At 38.6% G+C, this 26,266-nt stretch overlaps 1 long non-coding RNA gene across 1 annotated transcript in view; it reads left to right on the top strand.

Annotated features, from left to right (window-relative positions):
• LOC117981494 (uncharacterized) overlaps window positions 1-25,995 on the top strand; it is a 35,076-nt gene extending 9,081 nt beyond the window's left edge. The window contains exons 2-3 of the long non-coding RNA XR_004673050.2: window positions 12,571-12,705; window positions 25,704-25,995. This is a non-coding gene — a long non-coding RNA (uncharacterized LOC117981494). The remainder of the gene's footprint in view (window positions 1-12,570; window positions 12,706-25,703) is intronic.
• Window positions 25,996-26,266: the final 271 nt, after the last annotated feature.

The following is a 26,266-nucleotide window of genomic DNA, read 5'->3' as shown; positions in this document are numbered from 1 at the left end:
CTAATACAACTTCTTGTATTAATAGGAGCATGGCCCTGGGTTTCTTCATCCGTCTGGGAAAAAATTACTTGTTTGATGGTAAACAAAGAATAGAAGAATTGGTTCACTGTCCTCATTTTAAAAAAAGATGGTATGAAGCAATAGTGGAATAATTTTAATTGTAACCATCTAACACTTGCCATCAGTAAGATCATTTGTGTTCTGATTTTAGGAAATGGAGTATTAAAGAGTACATAGTGCATTAGAAATGCAAAACATGACCACATGTTCTCAGGATTTTGTCAGTGTTACATGAAAGAGCGCTTGTATTGGGATGCTCGGCTCTGAGGGTATTCTCTGTTCAGTGTGTATTTACAGAGATGTATGAATATTTGATTAATGAGTCATGGTCTCCGGAGAAATTTAATAACTGTATTGCTGTACAAAGCCAGGCCCTTAACTGTTAACACAGCTGCCAATAGTGTCATTGACATTGCGGCCCTTTCTGAATCTAATATATTCTGTGGAGTAAATTCCTTGGTTAAAAAGGGATCTGTGAGAGACATTCAGTTATCTGTTTTGAACTTCATTTAATTTACAGGCTCTGATTTATAAAGATTTTTCCAGTGAAAACAAGCAGTGATAGGGAAACTTAAAAATGACCTTTTTAAAAATGATTATTTTTCCCAGAAATAAGTTGGAAAATCATTGATAAATAAAAAGGAGTTGGTTATCCTCTTCAAGATTATCTTTTGGGGATTCAGTAATCATTTTTGTCTTGCTTGTCATCTAAGAAATATCCACAAGCAGTAGAAATCTAAGATATATTTGTGATTTGGATATGTAGATCTCATATGTATTAGAATGTCCTAATCTAAATTCATTATTAAACATAATTTAATGCTTTTTCAGCAATAATTGAAGGCTAATTTATCCTTTCTTCATTCTTTTTGTTTTTAATATCTATGGAGAAATCAATTCTAACTTTCAAAGTTAGGTAGGTATTTTAGTAATGTTACTTCGGTTTAACTGCTTGAGTAACAGGGAGAAATGTCAAAAAAAAAGATAAATTCAGTGCAGGAGCTTTCGCTAGAAGCTGTAACTGCAGGTTAGAATTATCCATGCTATGCAGAATTTCCTGCAACACTTCTCCTTAGGGCCACAATGCATTACAGCAGACGTATAATGAAGCTGCTATAAAATCTCTGGTAATTAAGGGGGATCTGACAGTAATTGCAACAGTGAATCAACTTAATTATTACCTGCTTCAAAGAGAGCTAACCTGATGTTATAATCTAACCTTTTCTACTTTTAAAATGGGAGATTAAACAAGTATATGTAGCATTTAAGAATTAAATCTGTTGAGATAGAATTGTATTAATATACTTCTAATATATACTTTATGCACATGTACACATCAGCTTCTCAAGAACCAGCACCCAGCTCTCTGTGATCCATTAAAGTTATTTGGTATGCTCTGGAAATTAAACCAAAGGCACATCTCTTATTCAAGTTAGCTTCTCCCTCAGCCACAAACAGACCTTGGTTGTGGTTAACTTGACTTCCACAAAATAAAAAATATTTTCTTAATATTAGCACATAAAGCAAAGAAACACCAAAGTTATTATCATTGCTTACATTAGGTAGACCATCTCTTAGAATCTTAAAATCTCATCAAAAGTGCAAGTAAAGCTAGGTGTGGTGGCATATGCCTATAATCCCAGATACTTGGAAAGCTGAGGCAGGAGGATTGCTTGAGCCCAAGAGTTTGAGAATGTAATGAGCTACGATCACACCACTGCATTCCAGCCTGGGTGACAGAGTGAGACCCTGTCTCTAACTGATACGAAGATAAAGATTTAGAATTCCTGAGAGCTCTTATCTAACTTGGTATATCCGACTCGGCACAAGGATCGAGATACCTGTTTCAGCCTAAGTTATGTTGAGGGTAACACTTTTTATAAATGTTCTCCTCTCACTTCCTATTGCCTGCTATCTTCCCACAAGAATGGGAGTGGAGAGAGAGAAAAGTAGCGTGGTTTTGATATGAATTTATGTCATATACCATGTATTACCAGGTACCTACAAAATGTAATCAATACCAGGTTCTGTATTTATGGTTTGGCTTCCTCTCTGGCAGATTTCCCCAGCTCTCTTTTCTGCTTTTAAGCCTTTATCATACATACTTGTGTCTTTGTTGGCTTTAGCTTTACTACTACTTTCAATGGCAAAAACCGCAATTACTTTTGCACCAACCTAATGGCTCTCTTAACTCTCTAATTATAGCAAGATTGGTCCACAGTAGTTTTGTTTTGGAATTGAATCTTTTGGTTTGGTTTTGTGTGTGCATATGTAGCGATCCAATGAAGTGACTTGTTTCACAGGAGGTGATTGATTAGGCATAGGTTTGGTACAGTTTGGGGATAGAACAATCTCATCCTCAAGCAATGTTTTCCACACTAAGAGTATGTTCAGATGAACGTGAACCAGAATTGAGTCTTCATCTGGGGCAGCAATAGGTTAGCTGCTTAGGACACTTGGGCAGGCTTTGATCATTGATCTAATAAGATTTTGTCTTCTGGTGTATTGCAAATTCAGCCTGGAATCCCTGAAGGAAGATTGAGAGCACAAGTTATATACCTTGTTCTCTAATGTTTTCTTGCCGCTAATCAAACTCTTTCTTAATATAGGAGGCAAATAAGCACAGTCAACAATTGACTAATGAATAGGGAAATTAAACAATGTGAATTATAATTTTGATTTGCTCACTGGACTGACCTGGGGCAAATTGTCTAGAACCTCTTTCTGTTTTATTCTTATGCTAGACTGAATTACAACTACTCCACAGGGATCTCCTAAAATCTGTTTCCTTTTTTGTCTGTCAGAAAATTTTCATGAAGCAGGTCACCAAAGTAGTGTCCTTAACAAGTTAACACAACTTCCAAAGGTGCCAGTTTTATAGTCAAGGATTCTCCTATTCCATGCAAGCCATGGTTGTCTTTAATTCATGCTCATAACTTATAATTTACCAGGGATCAGTTACCTATGTAATAGTTATGCCTGACTTTTTGTCTTTTGGATGGTTCATTCCTTGTTAGCAGTGAGCAGAGAAAGTTGAAAGGTATGAAGCTCAAACCAAATGATTTTTACTTGATAATCAATGTAACAAGGCTATGGGAAGAAGATGGAGCACTTACTATTCTAGGCACTTTATATGCATTATCTCATTTTCATACCAGGAACAAATCTGTGCTTTATAGAGAAGAAACTTGAGACTTAGATTAAGAAAATTGCCCAAGGATATCTAGGTTATAAATGATACATTCAGGATTCAACCCTAGATCTGATTCCATAAGTGGTTGAAACTACTAAATTTTGGATTTGTTTGTGGAATTAATTAATTAAAGGAGCAACCATATTGCTCCTTTCTGAGATATCACAGGTGAAAATGTACAGGAGAATATATACAGGTTTTCACTGAAGACCTCCCTGAAATACAATGTATTTTTAATGTCAGCATTTTCAATGCCAGACATACTTAAGAACCAATAAGTTTTGAAGCTTTTACCTTCCAGGTTAATGCTCCCTTTCAGTTCTTCTCAGGTCTTTTCCACAAGCAAAACATGTACTGACTTCTTATGAACTTTGTGAAGAATGGGTATCTATTTAGAGACCTGCATGGTAAAGACAAATTGTCATACTTCTTTGTTCTTATAAAATGATGGAGTAAAAAAAAAGTTAGGATTATGTTTTCTGAGAGAAAGTTAATTATACAACCATCTCAGTTATTCAGGGACAGAATATTAGATGAAGGATATATTCATTCCGGCCTTGGGCAATAGAAATGGATTTTTTCAGTTGGCACTAAGGTGGTCACAATAAGGGATTAAGAGAGAGTTGGGATCACCTCAAAAAATGACCTGTCTTTGAAAGATGGCAGAGTTTTAAGGAATTTTAAAGATTATCTAGTCCATTGGCTTTTTATAGATGAGTCCCAAAAAGATAAAATTACTTGCCCAAGTTACACAGTTACCTATGACAGAGGTGTTTTAGAATCTAGCTTATTTTAGCTGAGAGAAAATTTATCTCAAAGAGTTTATGTTTGGCAACTTTAATATAAATAGCAGAACATCTACTGATATCTTTTTAAAAATCGAATCATATTTAAGTAAACTGGGTTCCGTTGATTTTCCAGACTACAGTCCTGAAAAGGGATGGAATTCTTATTACAGAAACTGACTTTCCTTTGTTGTCCAATTAGAGCATTGACGTAGATTTGGAATACTGAGTGAAGTTAAAAAGAAAATTGTAAATTAATAGCAGTGGGAATCAGTCTGAGCATCTTTTCAACAATATTTCTACCCCTGCCTTCAACTTATATCTTGCCTTTTTGTTTTATTGTTATTGGGTCACTTCTCCAAGAAGCATAGGAAACTAGGTGATTGCCAGTTGTAACTTGAAAAGGAGGGTAGGATCTGAAAAGAAAAGGAATGGAAATTTTTATTATGAAATCTCTATTTCAGTTATCTATTGCTGTGTAATAAATTATTGTCTTAACCTAATAAGGACATGTTATTCTTAATGATTTTGTGGTTGATTGTGCTCAGCCGTGAGGTTCTTCTGCTCCACATGGTGAAGCTGCAGTTACTCATCCAGTTGCTTTCAACTGAGAGTTCACCTGGAGTTTAAACATCCAGGATGGTCTCTCATCTTTCAAGACTACTCTCCAAGTGACCTCTCATCATTTGACAGTCTAACCCAAATTTTTCTACAGCATGACAGCTGGCTCTGAAAAACACAAATGCAATAGCTTCCAGGACTTGTTAAGACTTGGGCTGGGATCTGGCACAGTGGCACTTCTGCTACATTCTACTGAGCAAAACAAACCCAGTTCAGAGTCAGGGGTAGGGGAAATAGATTCCATTTGTTGATGAGAGAAATGGTAAATAATTTTTTTGGCCATCTTTACCACCATCCCAAATTTTTAGGATCTCAGCTTTCATTTATCAACCAATCGTGTATCTGAACTTTCTTAACATTTAAATATCCCACATCAAATATTTAACAAATGCCAGTATTTCCTTAGTCCAAGCAATAACCCATTTCTTTCCTCAGTTCCCCCCAAAACAAAGAAATTCACAGACATACATGACTTCAGAAAACAGTAATATTATGCCTTCATGAAATCCTCAATTTCAGAGATGATAAGAAGATTTCTAATTATCTGTCTTGAAGCTGAGGTAGATTTTCTAGCCCCTTCTACTTCTTAAGGGTGTAAAAACAGCCTCAAGTCCTAGGAAATTTAAATTCTGGAATAAAAAGAAGTATGAACATGTGAGAGTGAGCCAGAGAGAGAATTTTGGCTGGAAATTTAGATGAATAATTTGGTCCAGCAAGAAGACCCTATCCATTGTCCCTTTGGCTGCTTAGTTCTAATTTCTCTAATAGAGTCTGAATTTAGTGAATCATCTTCTCTGACCAGGAACCCCTCTGCCAGAACAACAGAAAGTGCCAAACTGCCTCAGCCATGATGGTCAATTTGACATGGAAATATTGTAAAAATAGCAATGAGGGGATCAGCTTTGCTTCCCCATAACTTTATTTTTTATATAATTATGCAGGATCTATACACAGGCACCCATGTCTGCTTTTCTGCTGCAAATGTAGTCATTACAGAACTAGCTAGGCCCACTTACTGAAGCATTTAGACAATGGTGGGTATGGGTGTTATGGAGTGGATTACACTGTAAAAGACAGCAATATGATTTCGAATCCCCTTTTCCCTGAAGGTACCAGCAGAATCACCAAGAGGCAGCCTATTCCTCCTCAAATGAGATATAGCAGTTTATCATGTCAAACTACGCCACAGAGGGTTAAGGCTATACGGCTTCTGGCTGTCAGAACCAGGATTTCATCTAGGGGCCCCTCAGGCCATATGGAGGAAGCCTCAAAAGTTCATTCTGCTTTTTCCATTGTCTGGCATCTTGTTTCAATTCCCATGCCAGTGTCCTCTTTTGACCAACCTTATAGCCCAAATCCAAATCATGGGTGCAACATAAGCTTTCATAAGATTTTCCTTCTATTCATTAAGAGAAGCCTCTCCATTGTGTCCAAATAAACTTAGTAAATACAAATATGAGAGGATACATTTTTATTTTAATTTATAAATTTTAATATACCTCTACAAACTTAGGGAACTGTCTTTTAACCTTTGGAACAATTCTGTGGAAATAATTTGAAATTATTTCCGCTGACTAGAGACAATCTACAGAGACAGGATCATGAGAGGAAAAATATACATATGTAATTCTTTTGTGAAGCTACAATATTAAGATTCTGTTCACGACTCCTATTAGAGTTCATCACGACCTATTTCAGCTTTTGCACACCGTAATTGTTTCATTGTGAAAATCTTTTGTGTCTATTTTCTGAATTGCTATGTTGTCTATAAATATTTAGTGATAATTCATGATTGGGTTGTATTTACCCCTGTAGTTATGTATTACAAATGAAACGACAGCATCTGCTGAAATTAAAAGTGGCCACATTTTCACTGGAGCTTAATTAAATGCCAAAATTTATCTACATTAACAACAAAGTAGTGAAATTTATTGATCAATTCACATGATATAAGTTGACAAATGGCTTAAGCAATTTCCATAATTTTCTACACGTGTTAAAATTTGTAATGAAAAAGAACACTATATTAACATTAAATGAGAGCTGAAAGGGAGGTTTTGTACTGGGGCCAGTGCCCTGGAGCAGTGTACTTTGTTTCCCGGGCCCTGTCCAGGCTTGCTGTTTGAGCTGTGTACAGATGGGTCTCTGACAGTCCTACAGCTGTTCTCCTAATTGTCCATTAAGTGTTCTATTGATTCTCTGATTCAAAGTACATGTCTTTCAGCTCAAGCTATCGTGTGAAGTGGCAGACACATTCCTTGTAGAATGACAGAGCTGCTTGAAACCTAAAAATGCAGTCTGCCAGTTTCAATTGAGGATCCTGCTTTCAAAGGAGAAGGCTTGGTTAAAGGCGCTTTGTAATAGCTGTTTAGGTTATATTTTCTAAACTTTTAGCATCAATCAATTAAGGCAGCAGCAGCATGAAGAATTTTAATTCCTGGTTAAGCATGTACAGATTGCACCTGGCTGATACAGGACAGGACGAGGGGATCAGGATTGGTAAGAGAAGATCAGACTCGTTTAGCTGTATGCAGATTTTTTCCCCTCTGCATCCGACATGCGCAAAGTCATTTTCATTTGACTTGCAAGTTCACTTTTTGCATTTTTTAAAAAATTGAGATCATCTGCAATTCTAGATTATGCCAGTCAGAAGCCTGTTTAAAATCATCTCTCTTTAATCTGGAAAGTGAAAGATAAGATGCATATCTGTTGCGAGGACCATAAATCTTCAGAGAAACAAATAACCATAGATAAAACTGTAAAAGTTATTTAGTACTCCATTGGAAGAGGTTTATTAATCTAAAATTTCCAGTCCATTGTGTCATGATTTGGTTAGCACTCTGTATCTCATTTTGTGCAATTGTACCCCAAGCAAAGATCTGATCTCTTCAGAGTTTGAACTTTATCAGTTGTGTAGTTCAGTTTTGGTCTAGGTTCAAGAAATAAAGCAAAAGCTGCTATCCAAAAAACAATCCACAACTATGGTTTGGGTTGCCCCCAATAGTATGTACTTTCTTTTCTTAATGAAATGACACATCCTAATGCTTTTACCATCTAGATTTAGCTCCTAATTACTCTGTAATATAATATTTCTATAGAAAACAGTCTTATTATCTAGTAATCTTTCATCTATAAATGAAATGAACAAATAATGTTAGTTGTCTCTTGTGTATCATTAACTTAATTAGGAGCCACCCCAATGGACTTAATCACAGTTGAGTTTCTCTGGTATGATTTTAGCTTACATCAGTTTATAGATTCATCGAGATTTTCAAAGGGAAAAAGACTATCAAACACGTATTTAAATCGGTTTTATGTATTAAATATACATATTTCAATGCATAAACATGAGAAATATCTATTAAGGAAAATCACTTTAAGGGAAAAATTAATTAAAAACTGCTCTGTTTCCCACAATTAGCTGTACATTTTTTTTTTTTAATGTCACCTTTGTATCTTTGCACAATAGCTTCTTTGGAAGTATACTCTTCTCTCATTATTGTTGGGTAAAAGAGCATGGTCACTAAACTGGTCTTCCTTTTGTCAAAAAGCAAATGATTTGTATCCTGATGTTCTGTCTGAAGCGTGGCTCTTTTTACTCTGGCCCTCCCATCTATAAGCCTCCATGCTGTAGCATCCTAAGTAGGAAGCGAGTTGCCTGCTGTAAGAGTTGATGAAACAGGGAGACAATATATGTACTTTTAATTTGTTTTTAGTGTGATGTATTTAGGATTTGGAAGCATCAGGAATTATATAACTTATTTGCTTTTAAAATATTTGTTGTGATATTACAGTTTATGTGAATGAATGCAGTATGTGGTATGTATTACAGAATCTAATCTGAATTTAGGGATTTAAGTGTTTTCAGAATGTGGAAGCTTCAACCAAAATGTCTTCTTACCAAAGGATGATAAATCTTCCCTAGCTGCTTTTTCTTGGAAAAGAAGTGAAAAATCTATTTCTAACATAGTAATATAGTATATATTGATACCTGCAAAACATTATGTGAATCTACTTAGATGCCAGCACTTTCAATTACAGTTAGCCAGTTTTTTAAAAAGATTTTTAGAAGCTTTCAACTGTAGACTTTTGTCTTGTTGAATGAACTTCAGCTACACTAAATTTTAAATAAATTTGTGATGACTGAGCAATATACATTGGCTGAGCTAGAATCCAATAACCCACAGGACAAATTAATTTTCAACAAAAAGGGCAGAAACCTCAAGTGCCATGAGTATATGGAGTCTCATTCTATCTCTCTGGAGCCATTTTTGCAAATCACTACAGCTATTCATAATCTAAATCAGTCTCCTTTAGCAGCAGAAAGATCTTTTTTCATGACAAAACAGAAGATGACATTCATTAGTGCCTAACTTGCATAAGCTACCTTAAATTTATTGGTGCTCTTCTACTTATCTGGGTAAGAATTCCTTTGTCTACAGCTATAGGAAAATTCCAGTTGTACTACTTAAAAATATAAATTGTCACTTTTATCAGAACTTTTGGCAGTTTACTTTATTTTAGAAGTAAAACTGGTGGTTAAGGTTTTAAGACTTCCAATGGGCGTTGTTTCAATCATATTTAATAGGTGCCTAGGATAGTAATAGGATTATGTATAAGCTTCTGTGCTGAAAAAAAATTCACATTTTTATCCATATACTGCTGGGGAGGTTTGTGGGGAATCAACCTTTGCATTTGTGGATATGGCTATGTGCATTGTATTACCTGCCAGGCATGGACAGAGACTTAACATCACCCAGCTGGTTTGCTCATCATATTCAAGGACTATGCATGATTTTTAAAAGGAGGCAAGATACTTAGAAGAAATCATTTTGAAATGTCCCGTAAGCTGTAATAAACCTTTCTACCAGTGAGTGGGAAACTTAGTTTCTTATTATGTTCATAATCTTCTGATTAGACTCCTTCTTTTGTTGGTCAAATTTTCTTTCCAGTTTATAGGAACCAGCCTTGGATCTGTCTGGAAAAATTAAGTTGTTGCTGTATCAGTAGGACCATGCTTTTTGTTTTCTGTTCCCTCCCACCTCTACCATGCTGTTAAAAAAAACGTGGAAAAACTGAGTGTACATACATTTTTCAGTGATGGTTTTGTTTGTCTTCTGACAATCAGATCCTTGGCCTGGTGGGACAGTGAGGAGTATTACCTAGCAAGAATTATTTTGGTAGGGTGAGATGGCAATGTGGTGCATCTCCATAGAGGAGGAGGAGGAAGAGAATGTGGGTATGAGCTTAATAGGACCTGACTTGGCTAGGGGTTGAAAAGAGCCTGAGGTAGCAATGAAGATCGATTTTCAGGGATTAAAACATAATTTCTGAGTATTTGGGGTGATGGTATTGTAAGATAGCCAAATCCTAAACAAATCTTTCACTAACACTTCTTTCTTCTGTGACTACATAGCATCTCTAACGTCTGAATTCACATTTCTATCTGTTCCTAGTCATCATTTATCATAGACGATGACATTGAGGCAAGCCTTGCATATGACCTGGAATGAAGGGAGAATTGAATAATACAAGTGGTGTGGCTCACTATTTGGAAGAAGTCTTGTGCTTTGAAAAAAATGTATTCTGTGTCCACAAGACAGACTTTTTCTGTAAACCTGACTGGTCCATGTTAAGGAATGCATTTGTACCCCTGGTGTCAGTCATTGTGATCTAACCATTTGAGCTAATTAGACTAGTCACATGTTGTTAAATACTCATCCATAAAAGCTCCACAAAAATGGAATTTTAAAGTCAATCAATGCCCTTTTTTCTGTCTTGGAAGATTATATCAAGGAGCATGAACAGAAATAGAGCTCCAGCAAAATCATAGGTTAAAAGGAATATTCTAGGGTCTTCTCTGCCACGGAGTCAGCTTCCCATAAAAGGTCTCTCTCCTGTTTTCCCATATTCCAAGGCAAAGTGTGCTCTAGATCTATACTTCCAGGGTTCAAATACCACGTCTGCCACTCTCTTGCTGTGTGACCTTGTGCAAGTTATTTAATCTGCCTGTGCTTCAATTTTTATTTCTGGGGAATTATAGTAATACCTATCATATAGGTATCGTTAGGGGTCTTGAACGAGTCAATATTGTTGGTGTCAACCTACTACTCTTGTGTCCATGTTGTTATATGCAATGATCAATTCATAGTTTTCTTTTTATTTGCCTCATTAGCACTATTCAACACAGTTATCATTCTTCTTTCTTGAAACACTCTTCTCTTGGCTTGCAGGATGCCCTGCTGTCCTGGTTTTTCTCCTCTTTCAATGTTCCTTCTCAGTTTCTCCTCATCTCTCCAATCTGTCAATGTTGGAGTGCCCTAGAGCTTAGTCCTTAGTCTTTTCTCTTTTGTTTTATACTCCTTGTTGATGTCCTCCAGGTTCATGACTTTAAATATCATCTATATGGCTGCTACTTCCAAACTGATAACTCCACCTTGGATCTCTCCCCTTAACTAACTGCTTGACATCTCCAGTTGGCCATCTGGTAGGCATCTCAGATTTAACACAATCAAAGCTAAAGCCCCATTTGCACCCTCCTGCCCCCAAAAGCTGCCTCTTTTACAGTCTTCTATCTCAATGAATGGCAAGGCTGTCCATTCAGTTGCTCAGGCCAGAAACCTTGGAGTCATCCTTGATTTCCCTCTCTCATTCTCACTCTTTGTGTCAATTCTATCAGCAATGGTCTTGCAGTGAAATTTGCCAGCACTGTCCCTCCCATCTAGAAGTCTCTATCTTCATTCTTTGCTTTACATTTCTTCATAGCACTTATCACCATCTGGAAATCTTTGTTTTATTTGTTTGCTTATTTATTGTGTTTCCCCCTACAAAATGTAAATATCTAGAGAGCAGGGATTTTTGTGTCTTTTGCTTACTGTTGAATCCTAGCATCTAGAACAGTGCCTATAACATCTTAGACCTCAATAAATATTTGTTGAATGAATGAACGAAGTGCTTAGCGTGGTTCCTAGTACATAATGAATGCCCAATAAATGCAAACCACTATTTTATCCCAATTATAAAGTTGCATTGTACATAATATAGGATAACTCCATGTAAAGAGGCTCCTTATGCATATTAATAATCCTATAATTCTATACAGTAAAACTCTTTTATTATTTTACTATAGCCTCAAAATATCCCTTTTGGATTACCCCAGTACTTCACCATGAATTGTATGTGTATATCCTCAATAAATGTTTGGTGAATAAATTAAGTGTCTCAGTTTTTGATTTGAGCATTCCCTTTTTGGAAAATCAAGAATAATGGCCCAATATTCTTTGGGACCAGCTTCCTGATTAAAGCTTTTCAAGACAAAAGCAAAAATGATGGTAGGAATTTATGGGTTAAAATTTCCCCTTCTGGCCTCAGGCACTTTAGGAGGCCGAGGTGGGCATATTGATTTGAGCTCAGGAGTTTGAGAGGAGCCTGGGCAACATGGTGAAACCCCATGTCTACTAAAGATATTCTAAAAAGTAGCCGGGTGCAGTCCCAGCTACTTGGGAGGCTGAGGTGGGAGAATTACTGAGGCTGGGGGGTCAAGGCTGCAGTGAGCTGAGATCATGCCACTGCACTCCGGCCTGGGCAACCAGAGCGAGACCCTGTCTCAGGGGAAAAAAAAAAAAAAAAAAAAAATCCCCTTCTTCTATTTGTCCTTGTTCTTAGCCCTGGGTTCCTTTTATTTAACTTAAAATTACTGAGGAATTTCAAGCGTTTTAATTTTGTTTTCTACCGTAGAATCCTTTTGTCATGTCAATTCAACAAATACTTGAGAGCTCTACTGTGTGCTAAGCACTATGCCAAGTACTAGGGATTTGTAGAGGAATATTAATTGGTTCTTACCTTTGAGGAGCCCAAGAAAGTAGAGAAGGTAGGCATGTAAATAATTACATTTCTTTTTTTTTCCCTTAGAGATGAGGTCTTGCTTTGTTGCCCAGGCTGGAGCACACTGGCTATCCACAGGCACGATCATAATGCCCTGCAACGTCAAACTGCTGGGCTCAAGCGTATCTCCTGCCTCAGCCTCTCAAGTAGCGGGGACTACAGGTGTGTGCCACCACACCCAGTTTACATTTCCATATGGTATAATAAATGCTATAATGGAACCATGTACAAAGGTACAGAGGTAGCATAGGAGGGAATGATTAACTCTGAGAGATGGGTAGGTTGGGGAGGAAGTGAAAAGGTTTCATAAAAGGTTATGCCCAAGCAAACCTATTATAAATGGAAACATATAAATAGGAGTTTTTCCAGTACATAACGTGGGTTCTGGAGAGGGTGAAGGCATTTCAGACAGAGGGAACAGAATATGCAAAGGCACAAAGTTGCATAATAGCATACTGTGTATAGAAAATTACAGATAATTTGGTATTATTGAAGCACAAAGTGTGTGTGTGTGTGTGTGTGTGTGTGTAAGGGGTTGGTGGTATGTATGGGAAGTCACTGAACATGAGGCTGCAGGGCTTTCCATGCAGCATTAAGAGCTGTTACTATTTTATGTAGTGGGGAGCTATTTAAGAAAAGGAGCATGGGTCTGTAATATTAGTGCTTTCTGAAAACTACTCTGCCTGCTCTATAGAGGATGTATTGATGAAGATAAGAGTGGAGGGATGGGAGTCTACTTGGGAGGCTATTGAAAGAGTCCTTGGGTAAGATGATGATGATGGTAGAACCCTCTACCTTTGAACAAGGTCTATTAGAAAATTTTACTTTATACCAAGTCAAAACTGGCATTCTCTCATTTGTTCTGTTATATCCCATAGACCATACAAATGTGATGCTTTTTCAAGAAGTCTTACTCAGGAATTAGAAATGACTTTTGTGTCTCCCCAAGTTTCCTCATTTCTTGCTGTCCTTTGTGAGACATAGTTCCGGACCCCTTACCACCATGGTCCTGATCCTTGGACATGCATGGAATATCAGTGTTACTCTTAGGATACAGCCCCAACAATCTATTATAACACTGTGCACATGGTCTGGCCACAAAAATCCGATGATCCTAATATGTCTTTTCATCATTGCAACCTGAGGTGTTTAGTTTTCTTTTTAGCAGCCAAATCATTGTCACCTGCTGAATCTCTGGTCACCAAAACCCCAAGCTTTCTTATCCTGTCTATCCCATCCAGTTCAACTGATATTTACAATCTATGTGTAGGACTTTATATATATTCCTGTTAAATTCATCTTCTTGGGTTTGTAGACCCAGAGTTTTTCCATTATGAAAATTTGAAACTGATCCAAGATTCAAAAGGATTATATTAACCATGCCTTTAGATTTGTGTCATCTGCAATGCTTTCTTCCTTGGTGGTTACCTTGGTTACCTCTAGTTGCATCCTTTTTTGTTTGTTTGTTTGTTTGTTTGTTTGTTGAGATGGAGTCTCACTCTGTCACCTAGGCTGAGTTCAGTGGGTCACTGCAACCTCTGCCTCCCAGGTTCAAGAGAGTAGCTGGGATTACAGGCATGTGCCACCATGGGCCCAGCTAATTTTTGTATTTTTAGTAGAGATGGGGTTCCGTCATGTTGGCCAGGCTGGTCTCAAACTCCTGACCTTAGGTGATCTGCCCGCCTTGGCCTCCCAAAGTGTTGGGATTACAGGTGTGAGCCACCATGCCCAGCCTAGTTGCATCATTTTTATTTTATTTTTGAGACAAGGTCTGGTTCTATCGCCCAGGTTGGAGTGCAGTGGTGTGATCTTGTCTCACTACAACCTCTGCCTCCTGGGGTCAAGCTATCCTCCTACCTCAGCCTCCCAAGTAGCTGGGACTACAGGCACGCACCACTATGCTTGGCTAATTTATTATTATTATTATTTTTGTTAGAGACTGGGTTTTGCCATGTCGCCCAGGCTGGTCTTGAACTTGTGAGCTCAAGTAATCCACCTACCTTGGCCTCCCAAAGTGTTGGGATTACAAGTGTGAGCCACCGCATCAAGCCCTGCATTCTTTCTTTTTTTTGAGATGGAGTCTCACTCTATTGCCAGACTGGAGTGCAGTGGTGCGTGCGATCTCGGCTCACCGCAACCTCTGCCTCCCGGGTTCAAGCAATTCTCCTGGCTCAGCCTTTTGAGTAGCTGGGCCACCGCCCACCTTGAGTAGCTGGGTGCGCGCCACTGTGCCCAGCTAATTTTTGTATTTTTAGTAGAGACGGGGGTTTCCCCATCCATGTTGGCCAGGATGGTCTCAATCTCTTGACCTCATGATATGCCTGCCCCGGCCTCCCAAAGTGCTGGGATTACAGGCATGAACCACTGCGCCTGGCCATTCTTTCTTAACATTCATCTGTTTATACTCCTTTTTTGTCTTGAGTTTTCCTAATTTCAGTGTAGCTCAGGAACTTTCGTTGATGGTTTGTTCTGCTGTTGAAGCTGACATGGCTCCACACTGCATTGCCCCTCAACCTCTGTTGTTTCGGCCACTGTCCTGCTGTCACTCTTGCAGATATGGATGTACACATATGGATATATCTTTGGGCTTTGGCACTCTGCTTATTCTCATGTTGTTGCTGATGTTGTCATCATTCATTTTACCTTCTGGTTATCCTAGTACTTCCTCTGCTCCAGCAGACCTACACTCAGATGGGGGAATCCTCCACTTCTAAGATTTGTAGTTCTTTAATTGTATGCCACAGAAAGAATAAGGCTTTATTTTGTGTGTGTGTGTATGTATGTATGTATGTGTGTGTGTGTGTATGTGTTTAAAAATTCGTCAATGTTATAGACCTTATTTATTTCACTCCACCTTTAGGCTTTTTATAGGCTCCCTAACTCTCCACAAGATTCCTTCAAGTCTGGGCCAAAACACAAAATTACTTGTAAGTAATGGTTATAAACTCTGTTGCAGCATTGGTATACAGTTGGTACTCAGTGTCCAGAATATAGTACTCCAAATGGTCACTTCCCACCAGCCCTCCACTAATGTCCCTGGCTTGAACTGGTGACCATCTACTACCTTAAGATAAATTCCCCCCTTTCCTCTATTCTCTCCTGTCGGAGCATGAGGAGTTGAAGAATGACCCTTGTCCCCTATCTTTGGCCAAGAGTCTTTGTCCTAGAAGTGAAAAATCAGTTCCAACCTCTATGGTTTCTTTTCAGACTATTGCCTTTTCACACAGAATTTGCACTGGGGGCTCTGATATGCATGAATTCAGAGACGGGTTCCCAGAATGCTCTCTGTTCCCATCTGTGACACTCATTGCACCTCTTTGATTTAATGTGTGTGCTTCATTCATCCTAAGAGACTTGCATTTGCTTTTTCTCTTCAGATCTGACTATAGATACCTTTTTTCACCTTAGCAGTTCTGACTTAATCTCCCTTAGCATAGCTTCCCTTCTCTATAACAGGAAAAGAATAATACTCTTTTCCCTCTTCAAAGGGTTTTTCAATGGACCAAATGAAATATTGTATGTAAAATCATTTTACAAACTCTAAGGAACTGTGCAGGTATTGTTATTTACTGGAATCATCCATGATCCAACTTAGCTCTAAGGATCTGACTCGGGCCATTGGCAAACATGTGACCAACAGGAGGAAGAAGGTTAGTCCCTTGCAGGCTACAAGACTCTCACAGGGTCAGAATTGTCAAATTTTAGAGTAGGATGGGGCCTAAGAGATCACTTGGTCCAACTCCCTCATTTTGCCAATGAAAAATCAGACCAGAGAGGAGCAGTGGACTTGCCTTATTCATCACTCGAGATTTGCTTGGGTCAGAGATCTGCAATGGAAGTCACAATTCCAAAGCTGGAGGAGGAGAGGGGCCAGCCAGCCATCAGAAAACATGTCCTATCCCTCCCTTGGTCAGGGACACCATCAGCCTTTCTTTAGGGTGGAATATTTTTTAACCTTTTTTCTTGCCTTGACAGAAATGTCAGGCTTCCTCTGCTTCACAAGCTCCTCAAAGACCCATTTGTTTCCTTTTATCGAATAGGATTTCCCAAGCAAACACAACTATGTTGTTGTTTGTCTCTCAGTAGCTCTGCTGTGCAGGGAATGAGGGCTCCACTCTTGATCAGCCCAGGGACTCCAGTGCCAAGCCTCTGATATATAGTGCAGGGACTGCAGGGCATCCGAGTTGTAACAAGAACAAGATGAGCTTGTGGCCTCGGGCTTCTAACCTGCTCCTCAACCCACACTTCAAAGAAAGTTATTACACAAGAGTTAGACTAAATCAAACCAAACTGCAATGTTTGCGTACTGTGGCCCATTTTCAGATCTCATTGTATCTCACCACTAGTCCCTCAGAAACCCAGTTGGGAGCAGAACAAAACGACCCAATGATAATTTAGTTGTAGGTCTTTAAAAATGAGTCCAACTGATTTATTTAGAAATTTCAGTTAAGCATGATGTCAGGAAAATCTCTCTGGCTATGTATCATCTTTTTTTCCTCTTAGCATAGTCCGAGTAGGCAGAATAAAATTAGAAACTGGCTATTCATATACTTCCCAGTTTTTGGTGTAGGCTGATATTGTTACTAGACTATCAGAATGTTGAGATGTTTTGCTGATAATTTTCTGCCAAAAGAATACCCATCATAGCAACGAAGGCCTTTATTATGCCACTTACTTTCTTTATTGGCAATGCTATACAGGTGCTATAGGAAGAAGAGGTATAACAGATGATCTAAAGATATATATTTCACTTCAGTTAGACCTACCACTCCCGTTTCTCGAAAACACCACAATCTGAAAGCCTGAAAAGTTGGATTTTTTCTTTGTAGCTTTGAAGAGTAGATACAAGATCTGTCAAGTTTTTGAATCATAAAAGAAATAAAAGCTTATGTTCATTGTTGTTAAGTATGTGTTCATTGTTGTTAAGTGTATTTTGTAGGATGGTTTTGAAAACTCTGGTAAATATGGAAAGTCTCATTTAATCCAGTAATCAGACCATTACTAGATTCTACAAGCATTTCTTGTGTATGACAGTGCAGCTTTTAGAAAATCCTTTAGTTCCAACCATGAAGCATTCCAATGTCTCAGGATCATTCAGGGTTAAAACTGGGAGAGATCACCAAGCTGTATGAAGAAGCAAACTGAGACCACACAGACAGGTGATTTCACTCGAGGTCACAAAGCCAGCTACTAAAAGCCACAACTAGAATTCAGGTTAGACTCGTTCTGTTTACATCTCATATATGGCTCTTCTCTTGTTAGATCTAGGATGACAGACAGGAAAACCAAAAGCAAAGAATTTTGCATGAGCAGAGACAAAAGTTAACGGTTTTATGCAAAACCCAAAGGCCATTAAGAGAAAAAATAGTCAAACCAAGCAGCCAGCCTTTTAAGGGGAAAGGAGAGACTGCCAAGGCCAGGGAAAAGTTATTATGGATCTGGGTTAAAGATAAGAGGAGAGTAGCCTCTTTTGGCATCTGTGGACTGAAAACATCTATGGGGCAGGAATGGAATATTTTCATGATTACTTTTTTAATACTTCTACTTACCACTCCAGTGCTTGTTTCCTATCCTTAGGAATCAGAGTGAAGCTTCAAGTTGCTGTGCTTTGGCAAAATTAAAGACTGAAATACTGCTAGAGAGTTTCTCCACCTCTGCCATGGTCAGCATCCTACTCTGTTCTGTGGAGGTGCTGCCACCATTTACCTCCTGATGCAGAAAGTCAATTAGTCCATCGACTGGTCTTTACTAACACCTTCTAGGTCCTCAGCCCCAAAAGACACAGAGTATCACATCATCACCACCCTCCGGGAGAACATAATCTGTTTCAGAGGTTTCAAGAGATATTAGCATCTTGAAATTATTTGCAAATTTTCATGTATATATGCATATCTTTGAGGAGAGGACTATCAGATTATTAGAGGAGTCCATGATTCAGAAGAGGTTAAGATTAACTGATCCAGTGGGAGAGACAAGCTAATTTACAGAATCTGCTAAACAAGAATGGTGGTATATAATACATTTGTAAGATCAAGGTGGGTCAATGTGATCAGGGACTGCTTCCAGGATGAGATAGGATTTTTAGGTGTGTGTTCAAGGGTAGAAGATGTCTGGATAGGTAGAGAAGAGAGGACAAGTGTGCCTGACTGGAAGGACACAGTGGATTGGAAACTAAAATTAATTGAACAGAATGTTGATTATACATTCAACACCTTTCTACATGTGATCTCATTAAATCTGCACAACAAGCCAGCTAAGTGGGGATTATCATCTCTATGTTACAGGTAAAAAATTATTCAGGGAGGGTAAGAAACTTGTACACAATTGGGAAGTTTGCAAAGCCACGTTTTGAACCCAGGTCACTTGACCTCAAAACCTTTGTTTTTCCCCCCACCCCACTGCTCTGCAATAGCTGTAGCATAAACAAAGTAATGACAAATGAATGAGCATGGCTCATATGGATAAGGGAAGGAATATGCTTGACTGGAGGGAAGGGTTCTTGTTGAGGAGCAGGGCTTATATGGTGATAGATCCTGACAGGTAAGGCTTTATTGAACACTTACTATGCACCAGTCATGACGGTAAATTCTTTATCTCATTTAAAACTCAAATAACTCTATGAGGGGATACCATTATCATCCTCATTTTGCACCTGGGGTGCCTGAGGTTATAGGTAATCTGTCTAGGCTCACACTGACAATGGGGAGCTGAATTAGAAGGAGTTGAAATTCAAACGTAATCCGTTCGCCTCCAGAGACAACACTGTAGAAATATACTAGAAAATTAACCTTGTGTAAGTGTTTATGGTGTGCCAGGTACTCTGCTGAGCACTTCATACACATCTTTTTTTTTTTTTTTTGAGACAGAGTTTCACTCTTATTGCCCAGGCTAGAGTGAAATGGCGTGATCTCGGCTCACCGCAATCTCTGCCTCCTGGGTTCAAGTGATTCTCCTGCCTCAGCCTCCTGAGTAGCTGGGATTACAGGCATGTGCCACCACACCTGGCTAATTTTGTATTTTTAGTAGAGATGGGGTTCCTCCATGTTGGTCAGGCTGGTCTCGAACTCCTGACCTCAGGTGATCCACCCGCCTCGGCCTCCCAAAGTGCTGAGATTACAGGCGTAAACCACCGTGCCCAGCCCACATCGTCTCATTTAATCCTGACAGAAACCCTGTGAAGAAGACATCATTATTGTTTTCTCTATAATAGAACAGAAGTGAAGTCCCAGGTGAACTGAAGCTCGGGGAGGTTTAGAAGCTAGTCAAAGGTCACAGAGTTTGGCCAGGCTGGGATCTAACCCAGGTCCTCTGGCTCTGGAACCTGGACTCAGAGCTCCTATGGTACACGACTTGCCCAAGCCAGAGATTCGGAGAGTGGAGGCTAACAGACACTTCTCCTAACTGTTCCCTATGCTCCCACTAGATTCTGAATCTTCTCCTTGTTGGTTATTTTTCATGCTGCTTAGCGGTTCCCTCATTACTTCAGATCTTCATATACATTGGGCCCAAATCACTATTAAAATAGAGCCTGGAATGAATGTTTTTTATTATGTTATGAATGGAGGCAATGTGATTAAGACCTCCTTCATTCATCAAACAGTTATTGAGCCCCTACATAGGGCATTTCAGGGTATTGCGGAGATGGGAAGATGAAGATACAAGAAAAAAAAGTACTTACTCTCCAGGATTGCACAGTCTTGTGAAGAGAATAGACACATAAACCAATAATTAAAGTGCAGTGTGATAATGAATGCCACAGAGGTAGGTAGGGACAGAGTAATGTCAGAACATAGAGAAGGGGTACCTAACTCAGAATGGAGATGAGGACATCGGTGGGATATGGGGAAGATGTCTCAAAGAAAGTGACACTTCTAGTAATTGTTTTTGTTTGTTTGTTTTTAGAGAGGAGGTCTGTCTCTGTCGCCCAGGCTGGCGTGCAGTGACAGGATCACAGCTCACTACAGCCTTGAATTCCTGGGCTCAAGCGATCCTCCTGCCTCAGCCTCCTAAGTAGCTGGGATTACAGGTGTGTGCCACCATGCCTAGCTAATTAAAAAAACTTTTTTTTTTTTTTAAAGTATGTTGCTCAGGCTAGTTACAAACTCCTGGGCTCAAGCAATCCTTCTGCCTCAGCTTCCCAAGTAGCTGGGATTACAGATATGAGCTGCCATGACTGGCAATTATCTGTTTTTGAGCTCAGTTTTTCTTGTATGACATTTTGAAGTTTTTAGTTTAAAATGGTCAGCACAATGTCATTTTCTGTTACACACACACACACACACTTGGTTTTTATGTCACACTACTTATACTTTCATTGCACAACTGCTTTCTTAAACTTAAAAAGTCAACACAAAGACAATGATTTGTGAACATAACATTTGCTACTTTTAGTGCTTTTGCTGGCTATATTAGATTTTCTACTCTGAAGGCTTTGAACGCTTCCCTTATTTGACCAAAGCAACATGCTCTGTTGATGAAGCACTGAGTCAAGGTTATCTCTCATCACGTCTCTTTAAAACCAAGGGATATTTTCAAGGTCCTTCTATATTATTACTTTTAGATTAAAAAAACCCTCAGTTTTATTGTAATATATTTACATATAATAAATTCAGTTTTAAGTATACAGTTTCATGAGTTTTTGACAAATGTATGCAGTTGTGTAATTACCATTACAACCAAGAAATAGAATATTTCCAAAACTGAAAAAGTTCTCTTGTGCCTCACTAGATTCTGTCTTAGTGAGAGCTGCAGCAAGCTGTCTCCTAACTTGTAGTGAGAAGTCAAAGAGCTGGAGAGAGAATGACCAGTCTAAGGAACTAACATTGATTGAGCTGCCTTACCTAAGCATATATGCAGAGAGTTAGTTATACCCCCTACCAGCCCCATGAGGGTATTATCTCCATTCTACAAAAGAGGAAACTAAGGTCCAGAGAATGTAAATAACTCACTCAAGGCCATTGAGCTAGAAATGGTGGAGCCAAGATTCCACCCAAGTTATGTTTCCTACAAAATTACCTTCCCACTGCTAACAGAGGGAAAGATATAAAGAGGAAAAGATATAAAGAAAACGGGAAGCCAAACGCTTAAGAGTAGATACTGTCTGATTCTATTTGTACGAAATTCTAGAAAAGGCGAAACTAGTGACCAAAAGCAGATCATTGGTTACCAGGGGTAGGGGGAGGGGGTTAACTGCAAAAGGGCATGAAGGAATTTTTTTAGGTTATGGAAATGTTCTATATCTTGATTATAATGGTAATTATGCAATGGGATTAATTTACCAAAATGCATCAAACTGTGCACTTAAAGTTGAGTTGCATTACATATAAATTATATTACAGTAAAGCTGGGTTAAAAAAATTTTAAATGAAGACAGTAAGGAAAGACTTTGGAAATACAACCTTAGTGTAAAAGTCACAGCAACATTATCACATCATTAAAATGTCACTTTTGTCGTATCAAATAATAAGAGTATAGAAATTTTTTTATGTAACTTGATGCTAAAATTTTTAAAAATCTGGCAAAGATAAATCAGTGCTCACTATGGCTTTGAAATAAAATCAGTAAACTCTGTTTTCTTACACGAAATGAACAATTCAATATACATATTTCTGAATCTGTTGCAAACATCTAGTGAATGAGGGTCTGATTAAGCATGATTCAAAAAGAGCTTGCAAGTAGAACTGTTTACTAACATTTCAATTTCTATGCCTCATTTATTAGACTTAGAATAAAAAGGTGAGAGGGCTGTTTGGGATTGTCTTTAACCTTGATGATATTTCCACTGAAGCAGCATAATGGCTCTTAATTGCTTAAGTGAAGAGAACATGTTGACGTGTCCTTCTTTGGGCTGAGAGCTTAGAGCCTAAACCATTATGCTAATTCAAGCATTATATACACCAAAGTATTTATGGGACTGACACAAGTGATGTTGCAGGTAAAGGGCTGTGAAATGGTCTGTAAACAGAGAGAATTGATTTGAGGCCCAAAAGCAGTGCTGTTAAAAGTCACAGCCATTGAACTATGATTTCTATCCAGATTGTCAAACTGGGTCAGACAGTGTCAGCAGGGCTGCCATTAGAGATCAGATGGGTGGTTTAATAATATGTAAACCGAGAACATAAACAGGCTTTCTCAAGGTAGAGGTCCGTCCCCGTCTGGTGTATGTGTGTGCATGTGCAATGCGTATGTACGTGTGCACATGCACCACATTTTCATTATGGAAACTTCACAGGGCTATACTCGGTGAAATGTTAATGCACTGGTTTTTGACAAAAGAAAATCTTCCAGCAGGTATAAGTCAGACAACAATGTAATGTAAAGACATTCAGGAAGAATGTGAATCCAAAATCTTAAAAGGAAGGAAGGACCATCAGATCCTTGCTCTTGATCTTCCAGGCCTTTGGCATCCTCTGTTTTTTATATCTCTTCCTACAGTAGGACTACATATTTTTTTAGTTAACCTCAAAATAATTCTGTAAGGCTCCTCATCACCTGCATTATCAGCACACCTTACTTCCAACATTGAAATGATGGAATCGATTTTATGTAAACTAGGCTCTCTTTACACAGCCTTCCAAATGACATCTGGATGGCCTAGTTCCGTCTTTGTTTTAAATCCCTGAAAACCAGAATTATCTAGTTGTTTAGTCACCCAAAGTCAGAATGTAGAAGACTGTGATGGAAAATTTCCTCTCATCCCAGCTTAAAGTCAGAGGAAAAGGTCATGGTTCCTTTCCTCCTTCTTTCCAAAATAGAACAAAAAATTCTATAAACATATTAAGAGAAGTAGAGCATGATGATGAAGACCCCGGACCTTGAGTTCAAATATCAGCTCTGTCACTGACTTTGGGTGAGTTATGCAACCTCCCTGTGCCTCAGTTTCTTCCTCTGTAAAATGGGGCATTGACCCCCAGGATTACTGTGGGGATTCATAAGGCAAAATGCCTAGAAAAGTGCCTGGCACAGAGTAAGCATTCAAAAAATGTTAGCATTACTGATAGATATTTGGCCTCATAAACTTTTGATATCATTTGTCTGTTTTAAGTACATTTTTTTCCTTCTTGGGGTTCCCAGAAATTATTAATATTCTAGGGAATCTATTGAATATGTTTGGTATTTAAAAAACAAAACAGCTCATTGTTAACTCACTTAAGGTCTCCAGTGAAGGTTTTCTGCTGTAGGCTCAGGTTCCACCAGAGGAGCACATCTTTCTCATTTGGTTTCAGTGTTGGTGCTGCTTAGGGTGGCACTCTCCAGGAAGGGAATAACGGTGACATCATGTGCTAATTTATTCGGGTTAGTTAAATTCTTCAGGACACTCTTTTTTGGACAAGAACCTCTGAGATACCTTTCCTCTTAGTAGAGTGGCATCTTATGTTAATGTGCTGCTATTCCAAGCCAAGCTTTTAGTGTAGAGCTCTTCTTATACTGGCTAATAGTTTTAATTAGAACATTTTTTTCTAGGTAGAGACCTGCTCAGGTCAGGAAATTTTGATGAGTTTCAGAATCATGAATGATGGTATTTAAAATGACACAGTATGAAATCAAGACATAGCCTAATCATCATATGGTTTTACCGTCCTTTTAACTGTCTTCCTTTAGAATGTGACTTAATGAAAAGATAAGATTTTGATTTAATTTTGGTCAATTGATCAGATTTGGAGTGGATCATATTGTGGTATCTTCTAAGGGCTTAACATGTGGAACCATACCAAAAATTATACAAATTATATAATTTGTGGTTTCCAAAATGTTCTGTTTTAAAGTTCTTAATATGCCACAAATGTATATTTCAGAAAATACTTTAAAATGCACATATGACATCCCTTAACTGTAGACATAAAAGTTTCTCCAATTTTGTCACAACATTTTGAGTTTTGAACATATATAAGATGTTCAAAGAGTTGAGAGATCTGGTCTGTGGTCCTGATGCCATCACTAACAGGCAGTGGGACCTTGAGCAAGTCTCTCCACTGGTCTGTGCCTCCATTCCCCATCTGTAAAGGGGATCACTGGTCCCTACTCACACCCCGCGGATGTAGTGAGGCTGGTCATGTGGCAAAGGAGGCACCTGGAACAAAGAAATGTTTTATGCTGATGCTTTCTGTAGCATCATCTTGGAGCCTCAAGTCTTGTTTAAATAAAGGGGAAACATAGGGACAAAGAAAGTGATCATACCAAATATTATCTATGAACATACATACCTTTGTTTCACAGATGTTTTATTAACCCTGGCTCGATACAAATCCAATAATAGGACCAGAGCTCATCTCTAGAGACTATTTTGTTTCAATCTTTTTCATAGGCAGTGCTATGCCCAATAATTCTGAACCAATAGGAATCTAGCTTATTTACAAAAAGTATCTAAAAGATTTCACAGTGTCACACAAGAACCCATTCAGAGATTTTGTAATTAAGGCCAGCACTTCCTCCATAGAGTTTAAAACCAATCAGAATGGTCCCAAAGAATAGCTTTGTAGATTGCACCCTTCTCTTTGCAAAGTGAAAGAGATGTATACACAGCTTGAGCTGGTTCTGAGTCCCCCTTAGGCCACAGAGAAAGAGCCTTTAAGTCTATCAGGGATGACAAATAGATTTCAGCATGAGTGTCAATTCTGATGGATTAGTGGTAGTTGCCTGGAGCAAGGTGTTTGAGGACTCTTGAGGCTCTGTCCAGGATCAGCAGGAAATAGTGCCATGATCTATTAGCAATGCCTGCCATGGTGAAGGGGTGGAAGAAGGGAGCAAGGGCAGCATTTTTGCCAGGGTTACCCTTCCAAACTTGTATATTGTGCATTCCTCCCTGTTGCTGATTTTTCTCGGTTGAAGTTACTTCAAGGCTACCAAACCAGTACCGATCTAGGTTAATACAAAGTAGATGTTTTCTTCTACCTGCATCACATTTAACGCTTCCATATACATTTAGGAAATATCGTGAGTGCTCTTTTTTTTTCCTTATGAGCCTGAAACTTTTACTTCACTGAAGAAATATATTGAGCATTTATTATGTATGGGCATGTGTCAGGCATGTATGGATGAGTGAACTGTTTTATTTACTATTTCTTAATTAAATAAAGCATATGAAAACTCACTAAAATCCCTAAAAATGTTTCATGCTCAATAAATATGAACTGTCCTTCCCTTATGTCTTCTGTATACAGGATTTGGCTAAACATGTTCGGGCTCTCAGCATTCTTTCACCCCTCCCTTCAGAGGAAACACGGAGATGCCCTGACTTGGAGTTGAGAGATCTGGTCTCTGGTCCTGATGCCATCACTAACAGGCAATGGAAGCTTCAGCAAGTCCCTCCACTGGTCTGTGCCTCCATTCCCCATCTGTAAAGAGGATCACTGGTCCCTAACACCCCCCTGGGATGTAGTGAGGCTTGTCATGTGGCAAGGGAAAGCACCTGGGACAAAGCAAGGTCTTATGCCAATGCTTTCTGTAGCATCATCCTGGAGCCTCAAGTCTTGTTTGAAATTGAATAAAGGAGAAACATAGGGACGAGGAAAGTGATCACACCAAATATTATCTAAAAACATTTAAACATTACATTTTAAAGAATTGAAAATGTTAAGCGGGGAGGTGGGAGACAAGAATTTGGCCAAAGTCTGGATATATTGAGTCAAATAGGCCTGAGTTCTAATGTAGCTTCTGGAACTTACACATTCTTTGGAAAGTTACATAACCTGTTATAAACCTCCATTTCCTCATCTGTGCGATG

The sequence above is a fragment of the Pan paniscus genome, chromosome 1, assembly GCF_029289425.2.
Source record: "Pan paniscus chromosome 1, NHGRI_mPanPan1-v2.0_pri, whole genome shotgun sequence".
NCBI lineage: Eukaryota > Metazoa > Chordata > Mammalia > Primates > Hominidae > Pan > Pan paniscus.
Note: the sequence above shows the minus strand (reverse complement) of the source record. Positions and strands in the feature narration are given on the sequence as shown.